The following is an 8,552-nucleotide window of genomic DNA, read 5'->3' as shown; positions in this document are numbered from 1 at the left end:
TTTGGCTGTGCTCTGCACAATCATTTTTGTTTCGAGATACCCAGCAATATACGAGGTAGTACCCCCAAACCTTTTCGCTGTCTTTCTCTCTTATTACAAAGTGTAGTGTGATTGTCATGTCAATGTGCATTCTAATAATAATAATTAATTATTGTTCATGCAAATCACGATTTAGCTGATTTGGCTTCATTTCCCAGTTTGATCAATGGGGTCCTCATTTCTCCGTTTCTCTGAAATGTTGCGCACACAAGGGTCAGAGTTGCTGCAAATATACGCAACGTTCCCTACCTTCTTTTATAACTCCTGAATTGTTCATGGGAAGCCTCTGTTTGTGCGATACAAGCTAAATAAATTAAGGCTTAGGACAGGGGGGTCAGTCCGCTCACCATTCTCTCATACTCGGCCAATTTAGAGTCACCAAGGAATCTAACTTGCAAAGTTTATGTGGAAAAATATCTCACATGGACTTCATACATGGCAGTGGCCCTGAGACTTTGAGGCAGTAACGCTCACCAGATTGCCACTAGGCCACACTTCAATGAATCAGTCCACTGTGAAGGGACACTTAACTGGCAGGAGGTTTCCAGATGGAAGGGGGCAACATCAGAGTGGAAGAAGGCAGCCTAAAACAGTGGTCTCCAACTCTGGTCTGGGAGGACCGCAGTGGCTGCAGGTTTTCATTCTAACCCTTTTCTTAACTGGTGACATGTTTTTGCTGCTAATGAACTCCTTTTCCTTACATTTTAATGGACTTGTTTTTAAGATTTGTTCCCCTGAATTTCTTCATCCTTCCTCTGAATTGTTTCATTTCTTTCCTTTAAATGGCACCCAAACAGAAATGAAATGTGAAGTGAGTGAGCTGACAGAGGACCACCTACATCAGAGCCTTAAACTCCAACCAGTTGCTTAATTAGGCGTCGATTCTTGTGGTTAATTAAACCCGATCTTTAATTCCATGGCTTGTTGCTGCTCTCATTGTGTAATAGCAGACATTTCAGAAATGGTTGATTTTCTCTTTTCTCTTTTTTTTTTTGGATTTTATTGATTTTAATAACAAATAACATTCCATACAAATAAGCAAGTTTTACAAGACTTGGTTCAAAATTAATCACCCCCACCCATGATTTTCTCTTTTCTAAGTGCTCTGCTCATATGTTTTGGGGACCTGAGCAGATCAACATTCCCAAGACCTTCATCTTCCTCTGTTTTCAGATATTGTATGATGGTCACAACTTGCTGGTCATGTTTTGTATCTCATTATTGTTTGGCTGCTAATTGAGGATAAAGAAACAATTAAGGGGTCTTAGTCTCCTAGAGCAAGTAAATTAAAATGAATTCAAAAGAAGTTCATTAGCTGCAAAAACAGCAGCCACTGCAGCCATCCAGGACCAGAGCTGGGGACCTCTGACCTAAAGTCTTGGAGGAGACCTTCAGAAAAGTGATAGAGAGAGGAAGAACACAAAACCTGCAGTGCAAAATAGAGATGTGTGATGTCTTAAAAGTTCACATCGTCACATTGTCATTTCAAATCATCGACGGGCAAGGATGGGGGCTCGGGTGGAGAAATGCTTGTGAATTACAAATAATAATCTGGTATATTACACACCTAATGGCTCTTAACTCATTATGGATATGTAATGACAGGTATTTTACAATATATTTTAAATGTAGGAATAGGAAGGCTTGAAAAGATTTCACACTTTTAGAAACAATTACAGGAACAAAATCCAAGCCGTCTCTTTAGGAGAATTCCATTTCAAAATGCAAGAGCATCACGGGATGAGGTGGGTGATAAAGTTAAGCTCTCTGGAGGACAAATGGTTCCCACTTGGCACATAATAGCTTGTACACAAATAAAAAACTGAAATAAAAGAAAGGTCATCAAAAGTTGAGAACACAAAAATGATGAAATTGCAGATCTCATGTCAGCATACTCCACGATGTAAATTATGTATTATAGTCATAAAACATAAAAAGGTTGCCAAGAGAGCAAAAAATCAAATAAGCATTTAGGGCCTATTGATTTTGAATTACATATTAAATAAACTGTACTAGTACAAAAATATCTGTTAGATAGTACATTACATAGTGTATATCTATCAGTTAAATAGTGCTTCACATATTCTATCTATCTATCTATCTATCTATCTATCTATCTATCTATCTATCTATCTATCTATCTATTATATAGTGCCTTTCACATCTATCTATCTATCTATCTATCTATCTATCTATCTATCTATCTATCTATCTATCTATCTATCTATCTTATACTGCCTGTCATATCTATCTATCTATCTATCTATCTATCTATCTATCTATCTATCTATCTATCTATCTATCTATTATATAGTGCCTTTCACATCTATCTATCTATCTATCTATCTATCTATCTATCTATCTATCTATCTATCTATCTATTATATAGTGCCTTTCACATCTATCTATCTATCTATCTATCTATCTATCTATCTATCTATTATATAGTGCCTTTCATATCTATCTATCTATCTATCTATCTATCTATCTATCTATCTATCTATCTATCTAGTATATAGTGCCTTTCATATCTATCTATCTATCTATCTATCTATCTATCTATCTATCTATCTATCTATCTATCTATCTATCTAGTATATAGTGCCTTTCATATCTATCTATCTATCTATCTATCTATCTATCTATCTATCTATCTATCTATCTATCTAACCATCTATCTAGATTATGTTGCTAGCTTTCAGAAATCTGGTATATAATTTATGTTTTATGTTCTATAGAAAATACATATGTTGTGGTAAAATGTGAATAGAAAGCCTGTAAATTGTAAATGTTTCCCACATGTTATAGACTAATGTCTGTTAGTATGATCATAACTGTAATATACTGTAATTGTAAATAAAAGTTTATCATAAATTAAAAGAGATAGGGAAATAGTAAAGGGATGGTGCCCATCCATGCACTCCATTAATGAAAATGAAAGAAAAAAGAGAAAAAAGGGAAAGTAAATTCCAACAAAACTGCTGATCTATTGTCACAATCCAATCAAACATCCTATGAGAATCAAGTGGGCAACATGGGTAAAACTGGCCAATTCTAGGAGTCCTGGTGGCTCCAAATAATTTCCATTTTCCATTATTGAGGCCATTGTGCACTCAGAGCTTCAGAAATGGTTTGATCCCCTTGCCCTGATCTTTGCCTTATTGAAGTTTGATCACGGGGGTCTACAGGGGGTTCCCTTGGACATGGCAACTTGCTTTTTGTCCTGATGTACAATGCAAATTGTGGGCACCCAGGTGTGTTGTGTGCCTTTATAAATGAAATCCAATCAATTCAGTTTGCCACAGGGGGACTCCAGTCAAGTTCTTGAGTCATCTTAAAGAGGATTAAAGTGAAGAAGATGCACCTGACCACAGATTGGAGTGACACAGAAAAGGGTCTGAATACTTCTGTAAATGAGAGATTTCAGTTTTTCATTTTAAAACCTCCCTGTAAACATGTCCTCATTATAGGTTATTGACTGCAGACTGATGGCTAAAGAAATGACAAAATGTATCCATTTTAAATTAAATCTGCAACACAATAATGTGTGCAGAAAGAAAAGGGCTTTTAATACTTTCTAACTTTACTGTATATATATTACATATCTGAAATGCTGTACATTTAAAAATCTTAAAAAAGAAATGTAGGTTGTGCTCCTTATAGAAGGTATTAAAGTGAAACTCTGTGGCTGTGCAGGCCTGTACTCAGTCTGACATCTAATATTTGGAATATGGATTGTCCGCTCATTCCTTCTCCCATTGCAATCCAGGAGGTTCGTTGTGTGGTGGGTGCAGCAACACGCTATCAGCACATGTTCCTGACCTCGATCTTCTGGTCCCTTTATATCTAAAATTCCTGATCCCCTTCTAATCCTACCAGGAGGCCTCAGTGATCCATTAGCAAAAACTGCCCAGATGTCCCCTGAGCTGAGCCATGTTACACTATGGACAGACGGCTGTGCGGTCGTTTTAGCTAAGACCTCTTGCTTGTGTCTGTCCTCACTTGTGCTTGTAGTTAAGAGGCTGTCTTATTCCAGCTGTGACAAATAATGCCAAAAGACACGATAAAGGTTTGGGGCGACCACCTGTATATTGCATCCTGGGTGCTAAATTTGCAATTATTTGAACAGAGATGTTCACACAACAGAACTGATCACAGACAGTCAAGATAGCGGCTTTAAATGCCCATTAAGGAAGTGACGTCATCTCTGGGGCCAGAACTGGAAGTGATGTTGTTGGGACCAGAAGTGACATCATCGAGGGTGCCAGAGCCTGGTGGGATTTCCCAGGAATGGTCTGCAAGTAACTGAGAAAGGCAGTCAGCACACCCCGCCACCCCCAGATGGTGGTGTAATTACCATTACTCAGGCCCTTTAGCTGCCTCCTACTCGCACGTGTGTGACTCTGTCAAACAGGAGAAGAGAGGAGCAGAGGAAGAGACACAGACCTACAGAGTCTCCCCCTGTGGGAAAAAAGCAATGCAGGGGAAACTTCAGGTCTCTCGTAGCAGGTAGGAAGGAATACGGGGGAAGACATGTCTTCATTTGGGATGAAGGAGAACAAGGCAAAACATGCATGTTAATATGTGAGGGATGAACAAAGTGAATGATACCAGCTTCTATGTTGGGGGGCCGGGGGGATACAGGAGCAGATACAGGCCTCAATGTGTGTCCAGGCGCATTGCAAGGTTGTTCCACTTAAGGCCGTGTCACATTATCCGTGTTTTGGAGTGACTGTAAGTTTTGGCTTTCATTTACATACTCTTAGGCAGTTGGTGGCAAGTGCCGGTGATGACGAGTCCCCTAATGTGACATCCCCAGCGACTCACTCCAGTAAAATCAAAGAGGTTTGACTTTGTCTTCAGTCGTAGGGGTGGACTCTGTGTGCATGAGAGCTGACGACCAGTGAAAGTTCATCTAGAAGTACAACGAGGAAGGAGGTGCGTGGGTGTTCTGGACCTCACAAACTGTCTGATGTCTTGTGATTTATGTACCACAATAGAATGGAAAAAATAAAAACTTAAGGGAAGAAATTGGCGCTGAACCTTGCCATACCTGGTAACCCTTCGTACAACACCACCTCCGTCAGGCAGCACACTATTGGCTGCCACAATAAGGGTGGGGGGAGAACAACTGTGTTGGAAGTTGGCACGCAGTGTAAGTGCCATGCTGGATGGACTGGCATCCAAACTGGAATGGAAGGTGAATCCTTACCTGGCTGGGATGCCATAACAGAAAGACAACAGGAAGGGCAACCCGGCTCGGTTGATGATAGATTGCAATTCCAGTTGGGGAGAACAAATAATAGATGAACAATTTGTTCCCCGGTATAAAAGGCGTCACTGCTTCTCTGGTTTGGCCAAAACATCTACAGGGTGGCCTGGGAATTGGAGTTTTGAACCCTTGGGTGCCGCCAGGTGACACTATTAGGAGTAACTCTCCATGTTTTAGAGGACTTCCATCTGACCCTTAAGTACTCCAGTTGCGTAACACCATAAAAATGGAAGTACTCCTGGGTCTGGCCTAAAAGAAGTCATCTCACTCCTGAAAGGTGAGCCGGAATTGGGAGGGAGTGAGATGACACATGTGGAGGAGGACGGAAGACGCTAAATGAATTGGTGTGTGCTGTATTATTGATTTGAAACCTGGAGTAGGTATTGTTGTTAATAAATCTTTATTTAAACAAAACCTGGAACTCTCTGTGGGTGAGTTGTGTCTGTAGTCAGGGCAACAAGGCGCCCCTGGTGGTCACAACAGTCACTAATTGAGACACACTCAGCAATTCCCAGCTGTTTAAACTGACATAGTCCGGTGACAAAGCCTGACATACCAAATGACTAGAAGTCGTGTAATGTGACGTCGGCTTTACAGAGGTGATTGTTACCTTTGTGAGACCCTGTAGATTCTAGATGGGCTGCAATGACTGTGTCCTGATTTGTTTTTGTTTATATTTTTTATTTGTTTCTCTCAACCAATTTGTATGATCTTACACTTGTTTTGGGGGTATTGAAGCCCCCTTTTCTGTCGCAAGGTGCTCACTAGACGTACAGGTCAGCTTGTTGATATAACCGGCTGCATTTTTCACTTCAGCTACTTTCTCAATTAATAACAGGCAACTGTTCCTAATGGAACATCCTTCTTTCGCCTTAATTTTAATTGAGTTGCTTTGTTAAGATTTAGAACCTTTGTCTTTTTAATGAGATGCCAATAGAGAATTTCTACACAGCCTGTGAATTCTATTTGTTTTCTTTTTTTTTATTTTATGCACATCTCACATTTAATCAGCTAAGCCCTAATTTCATCCAGCACCCTTTGCAGACATCCAGCTTTACAAAGCACTTGGAGGTAAGCACTCAGGCTCCTCCCACTTGCACTAGCTCCACCTCCACACCTGTCTGTGAGGCTGCTTGGTCAGTGGGCGTGTACTTTGTGTGTGTGTGTGTGTGTGTGTATAGCCAGCTCAGGCCACACCCACTGTCTTTTCAGACCTCAGTGAGCGCGAGCGAGCGAGTGAGGCAGCAGCGTAGGGGGAGGGATGTGGAGATCCAGTGCAAGTTCTGGCAGCTCCCTTGCTTAGTCTGCACAGACACACAGGCTTATGGACAATGACGCCCCCCCGCCCCCCTCCTCCCCGCCTCACCTGGCGTCTCATCTGATCCCAGCGGTTTGCTGGAGCCCGGCTGTCACACACACACACACACAGAGGCTTTTCCTGGCATGTGAGCTCCTCTCCCTTCTGCCGGCAGGTGCTAAAGATAAAACCATAAATAACTCATAGAGGAGAGAGAGAGAGAGAGAGAGAGAGAGAGAGAGAGAGAGAGAGAGAGGGAGAAAGAGATTGTTGAGAGTTGGAGAGGTGAGCTGACATGGCAGCAAGCGGAGCAACACAAGCTGGCCTTTCTCTCTGATCTTTGGAAACTCCCTTGGATTGAATACGCTGGCTGCTGGGTGCCTCTTTAGGAGTAGCTGGAACCAGTGGGCTGGTAATGGGAACCCAGGACAGTCACAGTCATCACCATGTTTGGTGTTCACCGATGCAACTCCACAGTGGCTTAAGAAGGAGCTGCAGCTTCCCATAAGGTAAGCACCTCAGGCTCTCTCTTTGCTCTCTCTGTTTGGCTTGGAAAGGACATGTATGCAGAGATGCCACCCTTGGGGTTGGCATTGGGGTATATCTCCAGTTGGACAGCAAGTGGAGATCTTTGGTGGGAAGCAGCGTACCCTTGGATTGAATTCTTAGAGAGTGCAGTACAGCCAAGTCAATGCATGTGCGTGTGCACAAGTAAGGAAATCCAGCACGTCCCAGGTGCTCCGTCTGCACAGACATGCACAAAGTCGCCTGCCAGCAGATCCGCTTGCATTAATTATCGGAGAGTGCGCTCACGTGGCAGCACGGTGATGGCTTTGTGCATCTTCCAACTCCCATGCTGCCAGGCATGCCACGTTAAGGTTAGAAGACTGAAGAAGCTCTAGGCCAGACGCAGGGTAATTCATGTGGAGCAAGTCACAGGGATGTGATTAGTTAGTAAAAGGCTGGTCAGGGGAACTTATGCTGTGCTGCTCCTTCACCAGTGGGGGTCTCAGCTTCTGCTCTCTGAGTACATGGCATGTCTCACACCTGTGGGCCAAGCGGGCTGCTCGGCCGGTATGTCACACATTGCACTTGCTCAGTGAGTGACCGTCTGCTTCTCTTCTAGTGCCTGTGTTATTTAACCACTGTCTAGGAATCATGTCTGCCTTCTGTCAAGTGTTTTGGAAGATTAAGGCTCTCTATTCAGATTCCAGCTCAACCAGTGACTCCCAGTCAGGCCACTTCATTTTCATGTCAGGTGGTTGTGCGGTTAAATTGGTAAAAGCTCAGAACAAATATGGCTACTTATCCTACAAACCAATTCTTGTGCATTTAGCATTTTTGAGAGAGGGAAAAGTACAAGAAGAAACACCAGAAGCCAAAATGACCTGTCTATATTGCGCTTGTAACAGGAGGCTCCGTGCCCCATTATGCAAAGACAGATCTACTTTTAGCATAATAGGCGCCTGGGCAAAGCAGTGCACTGGTACCCCTACCTACACAACCGCTCAGCAAGTCACAACATACATAGATTAGCATGGGGCCCCATGCTCGTGGCAACTGCCCAGCATGCCCATGCGTTAAGATGGCCCTGACTGACCAGATTTCCTCTAAAGCAAATGATGCTGAATTACAGACATGCAGTCATGTTAGCAGAGACTACCAGCTTACCAAACTGCATGCTTGGAGGAGGGAGGAGCACAGGAAGAGACTTTTTAAATCTCCTCCATGAAAAGAAGGGATACAGAGAAAGATGGAGGACTCTGGATGGGAGGAAGAAGAACAGGGAAAGACATAGGCCTTTATGCAAGAGGGATGAGTAAAGGGAAAGTTACCAGCCTCCACGTGGGAAGCCACATAAAGGGAAAGATACTGGCATCCTCAAGTCAAGTATCAGAGATGACATGGTGCGGAGCAGGACACTTTGTGGTACTGAGGTGAACT

General features: G+C 42.7%; 1 protein-coding gene across 2 annotated transcripts in view; it reads left to right on the top strand.

Moving 5' to 3' along the window:
- Positions 1–6,581: 6,581 nt before the first annotated feature.
- The window catches only part of arhgef19 (Rho guanine nucleotide exchange factor (GEF) 19), a 112,035-nt gene continuing 110,064 nt past the window's right edge, over positions 6,582–8,552 (top strand). For both annotated transcript variants that reach the window (XM_039755595.1, XM_039755596.1), the window contains exon 1: positions 6,582–7,117. The gene's annotated coding sequence lies outside the window, so the exon portion shown is untranslated. The remainder of the gene's footprint in view (positions 7,118–8,552) is intronic.

The sequence above is a fragment of the Polypterus senegalus genome, chromosome 6 (assembly GCF_016835505.1).
Source record: "Polypterus senegalus isolate Bchr_013 chromosome 6, ASM1683550v1, whole genome shotgun sequence".
In the NCBI taxonomy this organism is placed as follows: domain Eukaryota; kingdom Metazoa; phylum Chordata; class Cladistia; order Polypteriformes; family Polypteridae; genus Polypterus; species Polypterus senegalus.
The sequence above is the reverse complement of the archived record's forward strand: the minus strand, read 5'-3'. Positions and strand labels throughout refer to the sequence as shown.